Raw genomic sequence first — 22,864 nt, forward strand, 5'->3', positions numbered from 1 at the left:
AAATAAATACAATTTCAGATTTTCTTCCCACAGCCTGATGGACTGTCTTGCTTATCGGTAGGATACATCGACTTTGCTTAGGGGCTAATGGTTCAGCAGTGGCCTCAGACAGAAGCATTCATCAATCATAAGTGATTACTATTATCTTTCTACTGTCTAGTGTCCTTAGCCAGTGGGCAGGTAGGTGTACCCACCCACCTGGTGCTGAAAATGGCATGAGTTTTCATCTCTGTAAAACTATTAAATGCCTCTTGTGTTTGTTTGCACCTTGCATTTCTGTCTTGCTTCTCTATAAAGTCCCTTGACCTTTTTCCTTCTTATGTAGAATTCCAAGTGTAGATCATCAAAAGTCCTCCTAGAAAAGAGGTCAAAAGAATATCATTTTCCAATGCATCTCAGCACCAAATTCCAATGCTACATTTTGTGAAGGTGAAGCATGTGGGTTGTCCTTTGTCAGAGTATGTACACAGGGTTAATGGGTTTTTAAATACTTCCTCTTTCCTCTTTACCTTTCCAGATGCAGGGTTTTTCTCCATCAACCTGACAACCAACTTCCTGGGGTAGATTATAACACCTACTGAAGGAGGGAAGAGGTAAAGATCCAGGTAATAGTCAGCTTTTGAAATTCAAAGTTAAGCCAGGCTAAAGCCTCACAAGCCAGGCTGTTGTCTGGAGAGCAGATTTTCTAAATTCCCTTATCTCTCAATGTCAGGTGAGCCTCCTCCTTGGTGCTAAAGTAAGAAAATGCAGAATAGAAGTCAAAAGCATAGCTCACCCTTTTATCTAGCTTGGGGCACCATAGGAAGAACAACGGGGAAGAGAAGCAGAAGGGGAGGGAGGCAAGGAGGGAGCCCAGGACGTCAGTCTCATCCATGTGGGTAGCAGGAAGAGTGGGACCTGAATATTTAGAATTTCCAGTCTCTTTGGTTCCATTGTGTCAGGACTGAATCAAGGACCAGGACAGTTGATAGAGCAGATGCTCCGATGGAGGCAATTGCTGTAATGGGGCAGCTCTTTATAGACAGCTAGCGAATGGCCAGTGAAGAGTGCAACACAGTTGCAGAGGACATGGAGGAGTCTTTAATACTAGCTGAGATGGAAGTCAAGTCAGCTGGCTGGATCTCCAACTCCTGAAACATCCAAGGCAGACAAACAAATCTTGAACTAGTTCCACTGCAGATCTTAGACATAAAATCAAGCCGTGCAGGTAGTAACCATGGATAAGAAAGATCACTGAAGAGAGCTGAGTGGGAGAAAAGAATTTACTTCGAAAATCAGATTCCTCCCCACAACCCTGAGAGACTGCAGGGCACTAACATCCTTTTATCCAACAGTCTGCAGGCACGAGGGAGGGAAGATGATGGGAAGCCTGAACATTTTTCTCCAGGAGAGACACACTGATACTTCTGTTTATATTACTGCATCAGACTATGCTTTAAACTACGTTGGACATTAATGGATAATTTTTCTCTACCTGGCCCTACGTGCAGGTGGGGGTGGTGCTGAAGCATGGGAGGGGAGGAAATGATATATGGGAAAGGGTCAGATTATAGAAAAAGTTGTAGCATATTTCCCATGCATCTGTGGGTTGGAGTGGACACCAAACTCCGCAACTCTGGTGTATGTGGAATGTAAAGTTACTTTCACCAACTACAGAGTTGCATAAGGTGATGGTCATGCAACAAGTTTGTCTGAGTTTAGAAGTATCCAGAATAACTTGCCAGCACTATAGTAATTATCAATTTGGAGATAGAAAACCTAAGACAGCCTACCCCCATTAACATAATTAACAGGCCCAGAATTTACTTCAGTTTTAATCCTACTTATAAACACTGATTCACTGAGGTGGTTCTTGGATGATACCAAAGGACTTGGGTTTAATTTCTGCTTAATGTTACTGAGTCCCTTTGAAAACTAGCATGTTGTGTTTGTGAAATGAGCCCGCAGTGCCTCACTCCTTTCTGCTCTTGTAGCTGCTTTAGAAATACCTGACCTTCTATTTGAGAAATCTTCCTGCACTGTCCCGTGGTGAGTGAGGGTAAACCCATGTTGTTGGGGGTAAGAAGCTGAAGCAAACTTGGAGAATGAGTGGATGAACAGCCGGAGTCTGGTCGCCATGCCTTCTGTCACTGTCACTATTAAGATTCTGTAGCCCTTAACGTTTTAGCATAAATTATTCATTAGAATTAGACATAGCTATGGAGTCATTTTAATGAGCTTTAATGGCAAATAGCCAAAACATCAGGCCTCTCCCTTCACATGTGACCTGAGGGGATTCGCTTCAGATCTGTCTCTCTTCATCTGCAATAAAAATACCGTTAACCCTTGATACCCCTAGCAGGGTTGGTCTGTGGCCTGCAGGTACTATAAATGCTTCCTGAAGGGAGAAAGTAGAAATGAGAAGAGGTGTCTAAGCAACTAGAGAGAAATGTAGAAGAAATAATTAGGCTTGCAAAGAAGGGAGGCTCTAGACATGATAGGAAACTCTTCGACTAGGGCCTCTGTCAGGAATGAAACTACGGAAGTTAAAATCATATAAGAAGTCCTAGAAATACATCAAAAGTTAAATATAATTAACATTTCCCCTAACCTTTCAAAACTCAGCATTTCTGTGTACAATATAGCTATCATTTAATATTTTTGCATGCATCAGTGATTAAAAAAATAAAACTTTCAAGAACACAAATACAAAGGTATACTGGCCAAACAAATGAAATTAAGGCATGAAAACGCAGAGGTGCTTTTTGTGGGAAGCTATAGAATTGCACCAGTAATTAGCACATGTTCCAAGTTTTTATGGCCCCACCTTGACTCCACCATATCCCAGGCTATCATTTATCATTGAAAACATATGCAGTGCTCTATCCTTACTTCATCTAAGTCCCTTCTTAGTAAAAATGTAGAAGGTGGCAAAGTTTATTAACTTCTGTGGGCCTGTCAGGACTCTCTAAAGTACATTTCCTATAAAGCACTATTTGGTCCCCAAAAGTTTAAATGCATTCGAATGCTTCTCCAAATACTCAGGTTACATTCTGAGAATGACTTAGGCTCTGGGGAGAATGAGAGTGCCTGTCTGATTGCATTTGGCCAGATTGAGTTGAGGGGTGAGTTTAGCAAAAGCAGACATGGAGGCGAAGGTCTGGAAGCTCTCTCTTTATATCTTGGTGTGACTATAGTCCTGGCAGAGAGTGAGCAACCAGAAGCTGTCGTGGACAGAAATGAGGGAGATAACAATTTTAAAACCACGCTTGCTTTCCCAGGCTCAGCATAGCATGCACAAATAGAAGTTTGAGGGCCAATCGAGATAGACAATCTTCCAATTGCCAGATGTCTGGCTATATAACTTTTTGGCATTTTATGCAACATAGAGGCAGATCTATCGATTGAATCTATAAACATTACAGTTACCATCTGACAACTGTTCAGTGGCTTCAGTCCAGGCTCTAGTGGACAGGTGTTTGAATTACAAAAAAAAAAAAAAAAAAAACTTTTCACGATTGGAGCTACTAATTGATATGCTTGTTGGAAGGCTCAGAAACAAAGCCAACAGTGGAACGGGCATGAAGACAGAAATGGTGCTCCTTCCTGATGGTCTTGCTTATCTGAACTGGAGGCATTTGGGGAGAGTTGGAGAGAGGTGTGGAGAGTTTGCCTGCTGCTGTGGGAGCCTGTGATTAGACAGCATCGGTTCCCACTGCACTGAGTTTAGGACATCTCCCAAGCCCTTAATTAACTTATAAACATATAAATTTTCAGATCCCCTTTGCCTTACCAGCTCAGCATACATAGTTTCTGCAGTAGTTTCATCAGTTTGCCAGTTTGACAAGCATATACAAATTAGACTTTATTTTCAACTCAGAATAAAGACTCTGAATCATGTTGATGCTTCTCCAAGGACATTGACAAAGAGGGCAGCTGTAACTACAAGGTTCCACTGATTCTGGGCATCTCTGAGGACAGTTGTGTCACCCACTGTACCACCAGAGACAGAACACTGGGCCTGATGGGCCATAGATAGGGATCAGAGAGATCTGTACAAGTGTGCCATCCATTTAATGGAGCACATTTGCATTTCTAAAATTCTCTGTCTGCCCCTACAAGAGGTCCAAAGTCAAACAGAAGATTATTCATCTCATCCTATAATCTGTGCTGCATTTACCAGTAGAACTTTGAGAACAGAGTGACCTCGTTATTCTTTGCAATATGGACCTGAAATGAGCAAGGCCTATTTTCCTTTATCTAAGAAAATCTCTCCCTTCACAAGTGTGTAATTTCATGTGCCTCCAAATCATAATCAATATCATATCTGAAGCTGATAACGACATTGGCACAAAAGCACTTCTCACTTTGGTGGGGTTCCTGGCAGGTGTGACCATTGGAAGGCATTATTAATGGTGACAAATGAGGGAGAATGCTTTGCCTGTTAATTCTATCTTCAATATCAATATTACCACTTGACTTGAAAAAACGCTTTTGTTAAGTTTGTGTGAAGAACTGGGATGAGTAAGAGCCTGAACATGAGAGAACAGGTAACATGAAGCACAAAGGTCTACTAAAATGGGGGGTTTTACCATTGGCTTCCAAATGCAGCCTGTTTAGGGTATATTCCTTCTTTTCCTATTCTTTGAAACAAGTAATCTATACTATACATAACAGTAATAGTTGCTTTAAAATGAAGTAGTATCAAAGAACTATACCTCAGTATCTGGGAAAATTTCTATACTTAATCATAACCAAAGTGCCAAGAAGCAATTCTGGGACAATTTCTAAGTGCTTGAGTAATCAGAAATATATATATATATATTTGGGAGCTAATATATCTCTTTGTGTGGTAGTCAGTTCTTCCACACTACCAATCAGAATGAATTATATACGTTAATGAATTGATGAATAGCATAGCTAATTTCAACCAATTATTGCACTGGAAGTTGTTGATCTACTATTTGTGTGCAGAGGCCAAGCCCAAGGGTCAAGACATGTGCCAAGGCCCTTCCTGTTTATTTCATAGATTCTCTGTTTATTTCACAGACTCCCAGAGCCAGAGAAGATAATGGTGTGAGGTCTGGAGTTTTCAGCACTTCTAGGCAACACACCACTAAGATGTGTTAAACTAAATATATATGTGAATATGGAAGTAAAGACAACAGGAAAGACACACACTCGCATATATACATATGGATGAGTGCAGGGGAGAGACATTTTGATGTGATAATCTCAAGAAAAATAAAAACTTTACAGGTCACGTTTTTTTATAAGTGCAAAATGAAATAGTATTCAGAGTAAAGCATATGTTTTAAGTACTTTACTACAGAAAGTATTAAAATGCCAAAACAGACAAGGCAATGTAAATACCTTCTCAGGGACCCCTCGCTCAATTCCATATTTATCAGCTCATCCTGTGCTTCTCACACTGTAATAGAAAATGCTGCCCTAGACTCCCCCACAACCAGTATACTTCAGTTTCTCAGTTGCCCAGGTAATTGTTCCTGCTCCAGTTCTGATTTTGGGTCTTTTAGAAATGATTGGTCAGTGTGAAGTATAGCTGGTCACTATGGGTACATTGTATAAACCAACCCCCAATTGACAAGCCACTCTGCCTCTGTACTTCCTGCTTTCTCATCCCATATAAGCCCCAGACCACAAGAAATCAGGGCTTGATATTCCAAAACCAATCCTGATTATTGCTTGTGAACATAAATAAATCTGTCTCCAGATCCTGGGTGTCACTTTGGTGTTTGCTTGCTGTTGTATCTAGTGCATTGACTGGGAAGCCTGACCATGTTGATCTCCCTGGTCACTGGTCATGGCCTTCACAGATGGAGCAAGTACCTCTCCAGTTTCTGACAGGAAGGTACACCCTGGAGATTTCTTGGGTCTCCTTAGAGGCCTAGAGGAATATTCCTGGCTACCTGCTTAAGCAACTCACTTGGACCCCAAAAAGAGGAGGATGCAGTCTGTCTGTCTGTCTGCCTGTCTGCCTGCCTGCATACCTGATTCTGGTCAGACCCCTGGGGGCATCCCACTTTGTCTGTCTGTCCTTCTCAGCTCCAGCAGAAAAAGAACTTGATCAACTCTTGTTAGTTAACGCTACCCTCAAGGGAAAGAATTTGGAATGTTTAACCTCTGAGTACCTGCTGAATGAATATATGAGTGAGTGGAATGCAAAGCAGATAATAGGGTGCTCTATCTGTGTACCAAGACTGGAAAGCACTGGTCATGGTGGCTGATTGGGCCCTCACCTGCAGTTCTGTGGCAATTGACATATGTCATAATGGTAGCCTTGCACTCTCCTTAGCTAATTCGTGCATAAATGCTCATGAGGGAAACAGCCAGGCAGGCATCTGAATGGTCTCTCTCTGAGGGGTACCCATGCTTTGTGTGTTGTGCTATCATTCAAAGGTACCCAACACACAGATAGGAAGTCAGAGATGTGAGCTAATTAGTAAAAGCCTACAACCCTGATTGTAGGAAAAACGCTTTTATAAAGTTAAAATGAAACCAAACCACTCTGTGCATCTCAAAAAAAATTAAAAAATAAAAAAGGAAAAAGAGGCCCATTCATCCCAAGACTTCTACCTTGGTGCTCTTGTTGGCCAGCACTGTTGCTAGCAACACCTATAGCTTCACTTCCCATTCCAGACACGTCTATTTCTAGTCAATTGAACTGGTTACAGCTAGCCATTGCCTGCATTCAGCCACACAGTCCCTCCCTGCTGAGACATGCCTATTCTGGTCAGGTGGTGACATCAAATGCCCACTTGAGATGACAATTCCTTCTGAGTTCCACATTTCGACTGAGGAAAAATTGGGACATCATCCCTGACAAATGAGTTGCACCCTATCAGACTTGAATAGATAGGAAAGACTGAGCTCTGTCAAATTGGGTCCCTGAAAGCCCACAGCATTTCAAAAGGCAGGGGCAAATCTCTGACTTTTCTGGTAGGCTAAGCAATAGAATTCTCAGACTTCAAAAGTTCCCTCTGTCAAAAAGCTACCATCACCAGGGCAACTAAGACCCTTTCCTCTTGCCATTTCTGCTAGGCACAAATTTGCAGTTTAGGAGGACATCTCCTTTGTACCAACCCAGTCATTTAGCCCTACACTCTCAACTTTGACTGTTTCCTGAGAGGGAGATGACACCTGCATCAGCCTGAAACAGATAACCACAAAATGTTCATAGACTGTCAAACTGCTTAAATGTACTTCTTCTGCCTGTAAAGCCAGTTCAAGATCTCTGAGATGCCAATGCCACCATGATTGCCCTCCATATATATTGCCTCAGTCTCCTGCCACCCACAGCCTGCTGGTACACCTACTTGAGCTTAAAGAATGCCTTCTTCTGTCTTCAGTTGGCTCCTTCCAACCAATTCCTCTTTGCAAAGACTCCAGTTCTGGACTCAAAGGTCGACTGACTTGGACTCAATGTTCCAGAGGTTCAAAATCTTGTTTACCCTCTTTGCAGATCATTGCACTTCTGAATGATGATACAAAATCTACCTGCTGGAAGGACAAAAAACTGCTACAGTATCTGACAGAAACTGATTACAAAAAGAATCTCTGTAAATTTCTTGGAGCTGCTGGCTTCCATAAAGCCTAGATCCTTGAACTCACAAAAACAATGGTGCTTACTCAGACTGTCAGCTACTAAGAGTATCCAGTGGCTGACCTGAGCAAATACTTGGATTTGGTTGCTAAGAGCTGCCTCCTGCCTTTGCCTCCATGCTCTAGCAGCCACTGTCCTTCTGATCAGGAAAACTTGAAAGGCTCATCTTAGACTGAGACCTGCCTATCCAGGTGCCACATTATGTACAATGATGGACTGTTCTGTTAAAATGGACCCTGACTGATGCTGAGTATATACTATTTATGCATGGTAATAGCTCTTTTAGGAATGAAGTCCAACAGGCTAGATATGCTGTGGTCATCTTGGACAAAACTAGTTTGGTCAAAACTCTCCTGTAGGGATGATTAGCATAGAAAATTGCTTCTTCTTGTTGTTTGGAAAACTGCCACTAGCAACCCAGAATAATCCAACCCTAAGCCTTTTCTGGGGACCCAATTGACTGAAACATCGACCCCAGCCAGAAAAATTTTACCTAGTATTCTGGAAGATCAGAGCCACACTACCCTTTATTCTTCAGGCTCAAGCCACAGTGCTGGCACCTGTACCCCTGCAGCCAGCTCAGACTTTGGTGTCTGTGTCACTGACTCCAATCTCCCATTCTCTGCCTGTACTGAAAAGACAATAAAAGTTTTAGGGTCCTGCTGTAAAAAATCATTCATAGAAATGCCTACCTTGGATCATTAGCAGCAACAACAGGCCTGCATGTATAGCAGAGATAGCTCAAAAACTAGATTAAATAAAAGCTATGTATAACATAGAGCCAAAGACCTCTAAAAGAGTTAGAAAAAGAGTTTGTAACTCACACACATATAACCCAAGTACATATTAATTACCTCTACAAGTTCCAGAAATCCAGCTATAGACTTGCTGGAAAATTTACCTGAACAGCTCCTCTAAGGCTCATTATAAAGAGATGACACACTCAATGCCCTGCTTTAGTTACTCTGGACACTGACTAGTCCATGCACAGCTGAAGTCATCAGTCACAGGATTGTTTCATACTTATTTCCCTTGATTTTTGTGCCTTTTCAAGCTGCTTGCCCCAGTCCTTGATTCCCTGTGCCTTCTAGCTGTGGGTTTTGTTTTGTTTGTTTTGCCTTATACTCTATGAATGGTTGACCCAAGAGAACAGAATAATCAGTCAAACACTTGACCAAGATTTGATGAGCATTCAATTGGACACAGTGGACACTCTCCTAGATCAGATAAACCCCCCATTAGATTGTCAGACTAGTATTAAACAACAGACAGACCTAAGTTATGTCTTTTCCTCAAAATAATTTGGGAAAAAACTGTGTAATATGACAGCCCTGGGGAACTTGACTAGAGTACATCCTAGGATCACTGACTGCTTTTATGTGGGTCTTGTCTCAAAAGGTCATATGTAATATGCCCAGCAAAGATTTGCTGGGGAAACTAAATGAGATGGATATAACACAAAATGCCTCCCCAGCCCCCACAAGTATAGAGTATACTTTAGTTTCTTAGTTGCCCAGGTAATAGATTCTGTTGCAGTTCTGGTTGCTTCTGTTTCTTAGAAGTAGCTGGTCACTGTGATGCACAATGGCCACTAAGCTACACACTGTATAAACCATTTCACAATTGACAAGTCATTCTACTTCTGTACTTCCTGGTTGGCTGTCTCATCTAAGCCCCAGGCCATGAGAGATCAGGGCCTGATAATCTGGGAATGACCCCCATCAGTAAATAAATCTCCCTCCAAATCCTGGGTGTCACTTCGGTGTTTCTGCTTGCCAGTATAACACCAACTCTATCTGTTCCTTTTCGTACTGTCTGAAGTAAATCCCATCATACCATTTCATCTCAAAATATTTCCATATTTCTTAGAAAAGGGGCTCCTAAACACATTCATAAAACTATCACTTGTAAAAATTAATGCTGTTGCACTTCTAGTCAGTGTTCACATTTTCCCAATTACCATTTGTATTTAACAACAACAAAAAAAGCTCATTTGAATTAGGGCCTAATAAAGGGCCACACATTGCTATTATTTGATATGTCCCTTTCAACAGACAAATTATTGTTCAAATCTCTCTTCTTAACAGTTTTTGTTGTTTGGTGGAAGAAGAGATTGTGCGACCCTACTCCACAGGAAGTGGTATAGTCTTCCACTAGGAAGGTTTTAATACCTGGTTGTCTCTTTATGATGCTAGCAGCAACCCATGATGCCTGTCTAAGTCCACTAGAGTCTCATCATTTCATCCGGGGTACCAGAGTTTCCTCCCTTCTTTATTTAGATGCCAAAAACCTCTATAACAGGCAAATTACCCTCATCAGTGACTGTGTCATGTGGATACATAATTCACAAACAAAAGGCAGGCTTCTTATGTGATTTTTCTTCCTTTATTGACTACTTTTTCTTTAAGGATCCCTTCTTGACCCTCTTCCAAATAAACAATGATTTGCTTTCTAATTTTTTCATAAAATCATGGGTCTAACATATCCAACATATTTGTGTCTACTCTCTTATTATTCTTACTGCTGATCAAGTTGCTCCACCTCTGGTCAGCACTATCCATATAAGCTCCTGCGTCATTTTGATATAACATCTGCCATCATTGATCATCATTTTCAATACTTTCACCATCATATTGTATATTTCCTGCCCAGACTTAAAACCAGCCTTTCTCCAGAATGGTCTTGTTTCTTTTGTAGTTAAAATTTTTTCAGAGTCTGAAATTTTAGACAACCAGATATTCTCTTTGTTCCTATGTCCATCCGTTTTATCTACTATCCCTTTAGAGGACAGAGCTAGGATATGGGATTATTCTATTTTTCTTCTTTTTTATTTTTTTCTTTCTCTCTTTCTTTTTTCTCTGCAGTGTTAAGGACTAAATGCAAGCCCTTACACTTGCATAGGTAACTGCTCTAGGTCACAACCCCAAGCCAATTTCTATTAACTTTCTCTTATCAAATAGATACATCAATATATTTATATAGTATATAACATATACTGCTAAAAATACATGAGAGAATAAAAGAAAATCTCATATATTCCTCACCCCCATTTCAAAAACTAACTCATTCGCATACATCAAACACACACATCCACACATGCACATAGTGGACAAGTAGCTGAAGATACACAAATCTGTATATAAAAATATAATTTGGAACTAAAATTTTTTAATGTACCTGAAAATAGCAATTGTCAGTGACAACAACTGTCACTTGCTTAATCCCTGCAATCTTAGAACAACAAAACCAATATTGCCAATATTCTGGGGTTTTTTTTCCCATGGTTCTTTTGGTCTTTGGGCTACATATCAATAGGGATGTACTATCAAATATTGTTGTTGTTTTTTAAAATCACCTAAACACTTTTTGTGGGTAAACCTGACAGATGTACCATCAAGTAATTACCTTTACTTAGGCATTTAGGCACTTTTTTTGATATACACCTGATAGGCATGCTACCAAATAATTATGTCTTTTAAAGCCAAATGGCACTAGTTTTTGCTCTCACCAATATCACTGCAATTACCAACTTTGAGCATGGATTTTAATATGCTTACCAATGTGTTGTTATGAAGGATTCTTGGAAGAAAGATTGTGGGTCAAAGGATAAATGCATATATAATTTTGTTAGATATTTCCAACCCCCTTCTCGCAGGTGCTGATCCATTTTTGGTTCCTTTCCAGGGTTTTCCAGGGCATCCACTTCCTAGCAGCCTTCCTGGCAGCATGGGTTACATAACTGTTGCACTTTTGCTAATCTGATGGGAGAGAAATCGTGTCTTTGTGTAGTTTCCATTTACATTTATCTTATTGCAAATAAAATTGAGTGTATTTTCCTATATTTAAGAGCCACTTGTATTTCTTTTCCTGTCTAGGTTGCTTTGTATCTCAACCCCACTTTAGGGCTTCTGGCCTTTTTTAAGCTTTATTCTTAGAAAGTCTTTGTCTATTAGATATATAGAGAGAAATATTAACATGTTACCTTTAACAACAAAACATTTTCCCAGCATCATTTTTTTACTATATATTGTAGATATATGTGAATAAATGCATAACTTTTATTTTATTTTACATAACCAAATATATCAGTTTTCAGCTTTTGTGTTTCTGATTTGTATCTTAGGAAAGTTTTTTCCCCTCCCAAGCTACAGTGGTGTTCATTTGTGTTTTTTTTCTCATGCTCTGTGATTTGGTTACTTGCTTTTAAATCACTCTTCATTTCGAATTTATCCTGGCATATCCTGTGAGGAATGGATCTAATTTCATCTTTTTCCATATGACTATACAGTTATCCCAATATTACTTCTTAAATAGTCTGTCTTTACCCCTGTGATTTGACATACTGGCTTTATCATATTTATATACACTTACTATAAATTTCACATCTGAGTGAGTTTATTTCTTGATTTTCTGCCCTTCCTATTACTCTGTGAATAAGCTGCTATTAAAATGTTTTAATTATGGAGGGTTTATCTATTGTAATATCTAATACACTCAGCCCTCTGCTTGTTACATTTCTTTGCACATTTCAAACATTGGTTGGCCATTCTTGCTTGTTTGTTCTTGTAAATGGACAACATTTCTAAACTCAGAAAAAAAAATCCCCAAAGGCTAATGGAATTCTTATTGATAATTCTGCAAGCTTATAAACTAGCTTACAGAGAACTGACAACTTTACAGTGCCAAGTCATCTTATTCAAGTAAATAATCTCTCTCCATCGTTTGTGTTTATTTTGTCTCCTTCTGAAGTATTGCGCATGTTTATATATGCTTCAGGCCTTTCTTGCTTATATCATACCTCGGTATTTTGTTCTCATTTTTGCCATTGTTATTGAGTCTTCTCTTTCATTATATATAATTTTGTATACATGAGCACTGTTACATTTTCAAGTTATTTTTAAATCTGCTAAATATGTAACTTTATAAACTCTCTAAGTCCTTTCTTGTTTGGAGCCTTTTATTGATTCTTTTCTCTTTTAATTATGATGTACAATCTTATCTGCAACTCAGAGTAATTTTATTTCCTCCTTTTCCATTCTTGTGCTTCCCATTGCTTTCTCTTGCCTAAATGCATTGGCTACATGATAAAGGCAACACAGTAAAGGGCATTCTTGTTTATCTCTCTTCATTTATCTATGTATTTGATGCCTATCTAATTATCTTTCCATCTCTCTGTCTATCACCTATCCATGTTTATATCTGTGTACGTACCTGCTAGTGTTTTATAGTTTAGTTACTTGTACTTAAATCTCTGATTCATTTCAGGAATGCATCTAGTTTTAATTTTTTCCAAATAGCTATGTGGACTTTCTAACATCTTCCATATTAAATCATCTAGATCTACTTTATAGACTAGATCACTATATTTTGACATGGCTGTGTTAGTACTCTGAACCTTAGAGGTCTAGTCATCTTGGTCATCTCATTCCTATCCCCTTTTGTATCCAAGGCTCCTGACCACAATCCATGTAGGTTTAACCTACACATAAAAGATTCTGCTGCCAGTTGCTTAGGCACTGGGAAGATGGATTACAGTAGGAGTTGGTAAACTGAGCTCTTATAGAAAAGAGAATTGCATCTCAAGGATGCCACCAGCTGATTGCAACTGAGTTGCAAAGTGTGTCTGTTTAGCAGTGAGGTAGACCAGGAAGGGTTTTTTTTTTTTTGCTTAATATATAAATATCTACTCAACCATGATTTTATCTTTTGGTTGCCAAGTCCTAAAATATTTATTGCCTGGCCCATCATAGGAGAGCTTTGCCAAACACTGCTGTAGATTACATAATTATTGCATAAAAATATTAATGAACTCAATGACAAGTAGATTTTATTATTCCTTACTCCTTTCCATCATTCGTTTCCATGCATATGTGGGTTTATTCATACTTGCCATCATCCTTCTCTGGTGCATACCTGGAGTGCAGACTTCCTCAAGGATTGAAGTTTTGAACTTCTCATAGGCATCTTCATGTTGTTATTGTCCAAACTGGGCCAGTATCTCTCAGAGCCAAAGAGTGAAATCACAAAGAAGGAAGTTGAGATGAGTGTTATTGGAAGTATAAGAATAAAGAAAGTTCCCAGATGGAACAGTCCCAAAACAGTGGTCATGTGGGCTTTTTGTTTAGAGTCTTTTGTGGACAAGCAGAGCACTGGAATTTGTTGTGCCCAGTGATCACCTATCATGAGTGGTCCTATGAATTTCAAGTAAACAATAGAAAATCAGGCTTTCCAATTCAGAGTGCAAAAGAAAAACCAGTTACTCAGTATACTTGAATGCCTCAAAGCCTAGATGTGTGTGCATATGTGCATTTATATGTGTGCATGTGTGTGTATGTGTGCAGGGTGTGTGCAGTATGTGTGTGTGTGTGTGTGTGTGTGTGTGTGTGTGTTAATTTGGTGCACCTCATCCCACCTAAGGGTAGGAATCCTAACTCCCTGTCCTTATCTTAACTGCTATCATTTCCCCAGTATTTGCTTTTACATTTCTGAGCCTATCAACCTATAGAATCATGCATATGTACTGTTTCTCCATAAGGCTGACCAACCTGACTCCGCCTGAGGCCTTCTTCTTTACAAACCATCTATTTATAAGATAAATAGCTAAACTACCTGTTACAATATTAATTGTTGTAGTTCTTTGCTTGGATGCAGACAACTTGAACGCTCACCAGACTATACCGTAGAATACACTGCAGCAATTTCTTGATTTTTATGTCCACTGTAAGTTTTCTCATTCTTCTTTCCTATTGCTTTGCTCATTATTGTTGCTTTCCCCAGAGCAGAAAGGCTTCCTCCTGGGTGACCTCAAATGAGACTCATCCCAGTGCTATCATTGTCACCTCTTATTAAGTGCGTCTATTTTAATGCCTATGTCCCCTGCCCCAAACTTTCTCACATTTATAATTAGTCTATTCTCACTTGGAAGCTTGGTAGCTTTATAACCTGACTTCATTTTTTGTTAAAAAGCGATCTATTATAAACTATCAACACAAATAATGTAAAAATGCAATTCTCATATTAATTCGGGTAAGAAGTATTTTCATAATATATTTTAAGTGAAAAGAAAAAGTTTCTTAATACTTGCATACTAACGTGCTTCCTAATAATGCTACAAGTATTTTGATGCTTAAATAAATTGCCTGAAGCTTCTTGTTAGAGAACACTATTGTCGAATGTGTCATCTAGGTACAGTTTGTTGAATTTCTGTAACAAGTGATGCACCGTGGTAGAAATCAAGTTGCAGCTTGAGGCTAAGAAATGTTCCCAAGGTTATTGCAATGACTCTGCTACTTCAGAAACTGGGGACAAACCCGATGCGTGCACTCCTGACTGCAGGACAACAGAATTCTCTTTCTTTTAAGAAAATTTTTGCATCTGCAGCCTCTTCTTTGCCAGAAGTGACTCCTGCCTACTCAGGCTTTTTTTTCCCCTGACACTGGTCAAGTTCCAGTCCTAGAGCCCAGGGATTCCTGGTTGAAGTGTTGGTATGCAAAGCCTGAGACTGGCTTTCCTCATTTCAAAGCTGGTAATGGTCATCCTTCTCTCTAGCTGCTGATTGAAGCTGACAAGAAACCCACAACTGCTTCATGGTGGCATTTAGTGAGAGTCAGCTGCCACTACTCACCCAATTCCTGACCTCCCCAATCTACTCTTGATGGTGGTGGATTGTCCCAGTTCTTCTATATATATGCCACAGGCCACATCACCACCATTTACCCACACACTCTACCCCTTCTCCTGTAAAGCACACAAACCAACTCCTTGAGAAGTTTTGACACTTGTCAATCAAGTGTCACCCTGCGCTGCTCACGTGGATTTATGAACCATTATGAACCATTTGCGGAGTAATTTGGTGCTTGTGCCATTGGAGAGGCTAAGAGACTGAGAGCTGACGAGACCGTGGGATCACGTACGTAGTCCTCTGGTTTTCTGCACGAGGCCCAGAGAGGCCACCCAGATAGCCTGAGGTCACAGAGTTAATTACGGCAGGACAGGGCTGCTCCCCGGGTTCCTGCCTTCTCCATGCAGAGCTCCTGCACTGCATCATGCTGTAGCTCCTCCTGATTTAGCAGTTCTCCCTCTGGGCAACAGAAGCCTGAAAGCAAATGTCTAAATGTGGTACATTATCTAAAATTAAATTTGCACAATCACAGCCCATTCAATTCAAGAAGCTGTGAACTTTAATTCACTCGAGTCATACTTTCAGAGGCAGAATTTCGGCCAAAATGAATTTTTTAACTTCTGAGGATAATCTAGACACACAGAAAGGCTCTCCTTTCCCAAAAAGAAGCTGGTGAGTGAGCAGAGGACCAGTCTGACCCCTGTCTGGCTGAGTGGACTTGTCCATCCAGAAAGAGCCCTAACTTTTTCTACTGTCATTGGCTTAACAAACCTAACACCACGAGCCCATTGAGAGTGGGAATACCCATTAAACTTGGGGGCTGTCTCATTTCTCTGTGATGAGGTTTAGGATCCATATTAGACATTTAAAATTTTGTTAAATTAGATATTATATTCTCAAAAACTTATGTTAACCCTTTAGAAGCAAAGACTGTTAAGGTCCAATGAAAATACTTCAGAGATTTTCAGTGACATTTATTATGCAGCAAGTAGATAATGCTTTGGTTTTAGATTCATATCTTTTTCTCGTATACTTCAAAAGATTTTTAGTTTTGAAGTATTTTTTTTATAATTTCACATTAGAATATTTTGGGAGAGTTCTCCAAAGCATTGTAATTTTGTACCTAATGTTTTACTGTGGGAGTAAATAATTTAGAATATATTAATAAACCAACAGGTCCCTGGTAATGTCTCTAATCAAGATGAATCAGGCAAAAGGATATATTTTCAATAATCACACTACAAAGTGAATTGAATAGGATACAACCACTTCTCTAGAATTACTAGTGAATAGTACTTTAGACTTTTCAAAATATGTGATTATGTTTTGAAAAAGAAATTCAAATCAATAATTTTGTTATATTTTAAATTTAAAACAGGAGAAACTCAGTAAATATGCAGATTTTTTTTAAAAAAGATTAACTTCATTTTTGGGTTCAGAGAGCGGGATCTATCTACTGAGTATAAAAGGAATTCTCCATGAAGAATACAAGTTTTCCCACACATCTGTGGGTATCTCGGGTTGCACTAAGAAGGCTCCTAAGACCTGGTTTGAGCTTGACTTTTGTTTCATTAGGAAAAAAGAAATACTGACCAATTCCAGAACACGGTCAACCTCCTATGCAACTTCATAAAGAAAAACATTATACCTGGAATCTGCATGCTGGTGCAACTGAGGTGCAATTCCTAATAGAACACAGTTCTAGCCACTGATGGCTCCTGGAGCAATACACAGAGCAGGACTTGCAAGTATTTACAATACGCTGAGTCGAACACCTTTTCTGGTCTTCTAGCACATTTGAGTGTTCTTGCTTCTGAGAGACGATTGCTCCTAAGAAAGTAAGAGCAGGGTCACACAGAAGTCATGAGTCATAGTTGACACAACGTGTAGACATTTGCTTTTTAGAGTTTCCAATTATCTCCTGCATGTAGTTCAACTATTTGATTTATCTATATCATCAATCTTGAGGAGTCCATTCACTTGACCCAATCAGCATCCTTTCACCCATTCACCCAATGTGTGAAAGGCGAGGGAGACTGAGAAATCTAGGAGAATAACGAACCAAGGGTGAGGTGGGATTTTGATTGAAGTACCTTCCTGGGGAGATTTAGGATAAGGAAGCCTGGGTGGCAGGAAACATTGCAGAAAGCTGTACCTGCACCGGTCAGTAGGACATTTTGAGGCTGGGAGGAGAGTAGCACCGGCTCCATATGCCCACCTCCTATTTTTGTTGCCCTTTGCCAGGATGCACTGGTTGGTGGCTTACAACAGCATCCTTGAAAGGGTGGCCCAGGGTTCACCTGCAGCAGAATCACCACCACTAGAGGAGTTATTAAAAACAAAGATGCCTGGGTCTCATTCCCGGTGCTCTGAATTAGAATCTTTGGGGACAGGCCACCACGGTCTACATCTTAATCCCATGTCTCAAGTGCACATCTGGAGTCTATGAGCAGTTGGAGTGATTCATTTGATGCCCCACATTAATCTTTCCTGTTTCCAATATCTACTAAGACTTACAGAGTACTTTAATTTTATACATCACCTCGACATACCTCATTTTATTTTATCCTCACAATCATCATGCGGGATATTATTACAGTTTCACAAACAAGTAAATTAAGGTTCCAAACTTTTTACATGACTTGCTCAGTGGCTCGCATCCAAGTAGAGGCCCTGGGATGAGAAGGGCTCTGTGAACTGCAGATGTGAGATGCTGTTTCTGTCAAACTGTGCTCACTCCTTCTTATCTGTTTATCTTGAAGTTAGGTGACTGACATGTCACCAAGCGTGCATCAGTCCAGGCCTTGGGATTGCAGTTGACCATAATTGCAGGCCAAGTATGCAGAGAAAATAAACAGCCCCAGGAGCACAGGTCCTGAAAGTTCAAACCTATAAACCTTGAAGTGATGGGAAATATCACCCCTAGGAGGCTCACAATGGCTCTTTGTTCTGCGGAAGCAAATTACACAGGGATATTGTAAACTGATGCAAATTCAGCCCTGCCGTCCCTCAACCTTTCGGGAGCCTCTCATGGCTCCGTATTATTAGTCACCCTTTACTTTCATTTGTCCTTCTTCACTTTTGCTTCTATCATCCTCCTTTAGGCCATTTTGCAGCTTATTTTTGCTTTCATTGCTCGAGGTGTTGAGAGAAGGATGAAAACAGGGATAAAAAAGGACTGTCAGTGCCCATGAGCAGCTCTGAAGCACCATTTTGACTTGCAATCACCACCTTGTATCAGAGTTTGGAATTATTTTTGTATCTCAGTTATTCTTGGCAACCACATCCCCTATTGTCCCAGTATAAGGGATGTAAGCACGACAGTGCAGTATTGACAGGGCCTCTTAGTAAGTACATTGCTACTTGCTCAATGCAATTGGATCTGATAATTCATGATTGTTTTAGACAAACAGTATGTATTATCTCAGACCAACTCAGTTATTCAGAAGTTAATGACCCAGTGTGTAAGGTTTACAAGCACTTTGTGCCTTTGTGTGACATTCCTACCCTTTAAGTCATTTGTTTGCTTTTAAGCATTTCCACCAGCATTAAATTCAGAATAATCTTTTCCCTGTGGTCATGGCTCTTGATGTAAGCTCTGATGAGAGAAGGTGGTCAGAAAACTGCAACTTTTTGTTTTCTTTAAACTGAATTTTCAATGTCACTGCTTTATTCTATTAACACAGAAAAATTAAGAGCTAGCTTTAGCTACCTTGTAGGAATGTGGTATTTGAATTCGTTCATTATCAAAAGCCTCTCACTGAGCAGCTAGGTAGGTTGGGTAAAAGTCCCTTAATTTCTCTGACAAAGTGCACATAACAAATTTCTCCACTTAAATAATGAGATAGAAAATGACTCCAAGTTGTCTAATAAAGTATCTGAGCAATTTAGCACAGGCTCAAAATCAAGAATTCTTTCCAGTGGGTGAATTTGAGTGTCATCTTCTCCTCCTTCGTTCCCCATCCCTGTGGGATGTGCCAGTGAGTGGCAAAATTGTCTCCAGGTAGGTTAAGCATGGAGGGAAGGGGAGGATGGAGAGTAGGATCCACATACATGAGACAACTGCAAGGCACTCTTCTGTCCCCTTCCTGCACACTCCTGAGAGATCTCTCCTCTCATCTGGATGGTGTTCAGATGTTGACCAAGTTCCATGCTTGGCGCAGACTTCTGCCCATAGACTAAGGTCACCTCCACATCAACAGGGTACACATTCTCATTGCTACAGGACAGGACAACACCACAGTGATAACCCTATCTGTCTTGATAGGCCAAAGGCAAATGCCCAGTCCCTTTTGAGAGAAAGTTCCAGGCCTAAACATTTTGTGAGGATGTGGGACTTGGTGCACCTTTGTATCTAGCCGAGTCTCTACACTGTGTTAGAGCAACACACAAATAAGTTAGCTGTCAGATAAAAGAAACCCATTTTTAACAATAGATTTCTTCATGGAAATCTCCCCATTTCTTTTCAGCTACATTCTTCTCTTTCTATGAATTATTCTGATGACAGACATAGGAATCATGCTAGCTCAGAAGAACCCAGGATGAAGAGGACAATATCCTGGAAAAGAATTTATGGCTTCTAGCAAAAACACAAGGAGATAAATGACAGCATCCAGCTCCAGCTAAACTCCAAACTCGCATATTGAATGATGAAATGCCAAGAGAAGAAACACTTGCTATTTTGCTTTTACTTTTTTTTTTTTATTATTTAAGAGGAAAAAGAGAAAAACACAAAACAAACCAAAGCGGTGTAAGGGTACACGTGATACAGAACTACAAAAAAAAGAAAACAAAACAAAACAAAAAATATAACAGTAAGAAATCACCTGTTAGTAGATTACATATTATCATCTTGAAAATAGTTCCTCAAATCACAGTATCAAAGAATACAAGGTGGACATTCAAACAGGGAGACTGCAAACAGCTGTGTTCAATGATCCAAAAACATTGATATAGTCAGCTATTTAACACCCCTAAACACACTTGCTGTTATATCCGTTAGAGCTCTTTTTCTTTTCTTTTATTTTCTCCCTCTCTTGTAATGTTTACAATGCCTAAGTTTTGTTGGTCTTGTTCTCTACTTTTTTGTCCAACTTTATAATATCTAATGAGATAGACAATTCTTTTTAAGGAAACAAGGGACAACGTTGATAACCATTGTTGATAAACTTGTACTCTGTTCTACACCATGTGCTATGTCTATCCTTGGTATTGACTGACAGCTTTGTTTTGCCATATTTGACTGTATTCTCCCCCCCCCAAAAGTAATAAGCACTAAGGAGTAATAAAATCCAAAATGTGTAAATTTTGTTATTTTGCTTTTACTTTGTGGGTGAAAGGTATAGAAAATACAGAATGTGCAAGCTGAGAGACTGAAAGAGTGAGAGTCAGACAGACAGACAGAGGTAGAGAGAGATGGAGAAACACAGATAGTGATAAACATAGAGACAGAGAGGGAGAGAAAGATAGAATGAGGGGAGGGTAAGAGGGAGAAAAAAGAAAAAAGGGGTTCTAAAATAGGAATATCTTAGACTTTTTCCAAGTGTATATGCCAACCAAAATTTTAACTTTTGCATTCTTAAAATTTCTTGATTGTATCTATGAGTATTCAGGACTTTCTTCTTTATTTAAAAGAAACTCTAGCATTACTGTCCAAAAGATAACATTAGAAATGTACCAGAAAAATGAAAATCAGTATTGCTACATGGCCTATAATTAATTTCAGACTAGCTGAGATTTATACTATATTTGGAAGAAAAATATATTTCTGTAATATGGAAAACTTTACTGTTTAATAAACTTCAAGGATGACTCCTTAGAGGAGTGTGTGTGTGTGTGCTCACACATGTGTGTAAAATTGTCTCCTTCCATCAATAATGAGGATCATTTACCTCATCTTACTAATCCAGGCAATGGGGTAATAATCGCTGACATATTTGGGAAATCCTCAGCCAGCAGGTAAACCTAATATTGTAGGTTTAGTATCCTGGGATAACTTAAGAGTGAATAATAATCAAAGCATTCATTCCTGTATAAGAAAAATAATATTCTGTGGACTTCATACTGCATGATTTTATTAAATCTGGACCTCATGTCTCTATGGCAAGTGGATCCCCAAAGCCCAGGCAGCAAAAATGTTAGTGCTTCCTCTGAAAATAAACTTAACAATATCTAAAAAACAGACCATTTAATCCACTGTCATTGTTCTGCAGAAACATTTAGTTGTGCTGTGTTGGGGGAAGTCTGTTTTCTTTAAGATGTGCTATCCATCTTCCTCGGGCGCAGAAATCACATCCTAAATAATTAAAGTAATGGCACACCTGCACGGAGGACTCCAGCCATAGCGTAGGGATGGCTGGAATCTGTGCAGTTCATGGACGGGATTGATGGCAGCCAGAGACAGAATTAACCTTCTTTTTTCCATAGGAAGAGTATGCAGTCATGCTCTTTATGGCTTTCTCTAGCATTCCTGGGGGACAAAAAAATTCCACAAAACAGCCCTGTCCCCAGTGCCCATCCTGACACCATCTAAGATAAGGCAACAGGAGAGGGGGCTGCCTGACCTCTGTTACCGCGTGCAGTTAACAGTCTCTTCATGTACCAGGAATTCCGATTGACGAGGCACCTCACAGATGCAAAGGCGCCAGATACTCAGCGAGTGAGGATTACTGGATGCCCTGCTTTGCAGGCCTCCTTTGAAGACTCCAGGGGATAGAAAAGCATTTCGCTGTTTCCTCTGCTTCCCTTCTGGAGGCATCTGGCTGGGTCAGGTGGTGCACAGCCCACACACTCTCATTTATTATCCATTCTCTTTCTGCCATGGTGTCTCCTTTCTACTAATTTTTTTTGCCTTCCCCAAACATCTTTATCCAGAACCAAACATATTTATTTCTGGGATTTCCATCAAGATAGAAAATAAGAGACTCACACTGGGGTCATTCCCTGAGAATCAGCACATCTACCATTGCACGAATACACACTCGTGTGGCAGCCATGACCACCTCCCAAGGCACATGCCAGGCTGACACAGGTCCTCTGTTCAAGGAATGGGACTTATGCAGTCTTCTCTGATAGATAAATCACATTTGCCTCTCTCCAGAAAATGCCATAAAGAAAATAGAGCGTGGTTCGTACCTGACAAAATCCTTGCTCCTTTTCCAGGTCAGGCTGTGATTCAACTGCTCAAGTAGCCACAAAAACAGGCAATCCGTGGCAGTTTTCCTTGGTTTTCTTTTCACTGGCCACTCATGTGGACTCTCAGCTGACCTTCCAGTGGGAGAAGGGATGTGTTTTCCCTGTGGGTTGGCGAAGACAATGGGGCAGGGAAGGGCAAGAGCCAGTGGCTGAAGGCCAAGGGCTTTGGGGCAGAGCCGTGAGGAAACACACTGCAGGCTCGCTGTTCATTCCAGCAGGGTGTGTTCTACTCAAGACTTGTCCCGTGGCCCCCACATGTGCTGCCTGCTTTGATGCCCTGTATCTGAAACCAGAACCCCTGGGAGAGAGGCTGCCTGCTCCCCGAGCCCTCCAGCTGCAGGGGCTGCACAGAGCAGGACTTCGAACTCAGGGAGAGGACATTTGCTCTTCTTTCCACGCCTTGCTCTCTCTATTTGTCTGTTTTCGGGGGCTGTAAGAAACCAGCT

General features: G+C 40.2%; 1 long non-coding RNA gene across 5 annotated transcripts in view; it reads right to left on the reverse strand.

Annotated features, from left to right (window-relative positions):
• LOC111758058 (uncharacterized) overlaps window positions 1-22,518 on the reverse strand; it is a 40,517-nt gene extending 17,999 nt beyond the window's left edge. For 2 of the 5 annotated variants that reach the window (XR_010041467.1, XR_010041465.1), the window contains exons 1-6: window positions 22,359-22,518; window positions 13,517-17,054; window positions 11,161-11,361; window positions 8,097-8,234; window positions 7,317-7,500; window positions 199-355 (exon numbers count right to left, since the gene is read on the reverse strand). This is a non-coding gene — a long non-coding RNA (uncharacterized LOC111758058). The remainder of the gene's footprint in view (window positions 1-198; window positions 356-7,316; window positions 7,501-8,096; window positions 8,235-11,160; window positions 11,362-13,516; window positions 17,055-22,358) is intronic. The other 3 variants (XR_010041466.1, XR_010041468.1, XR_010041469.1) reach the window with 2 other exon arrangements.
• Window positions 22,519-22,864: the final 346 nt, after the last annotated feature.

The sequence above is a fragment of the Cavia porcellus genome, unplaced genomic scaffold (genome assembly GCF_034190915.1).
Source record: "Cavia porcellus strain 051 isolate PalLab524CR breed Dunkin Hartley unplaced genomic scaffold, mCavPor4.1 scaffold_20, whole genome shotgun sequence".
NCBI lineage: Eukaryota > Metazoa > Chordata > Mammalia > Rodentia > Caviidae > Cavia > Cavia porcellus.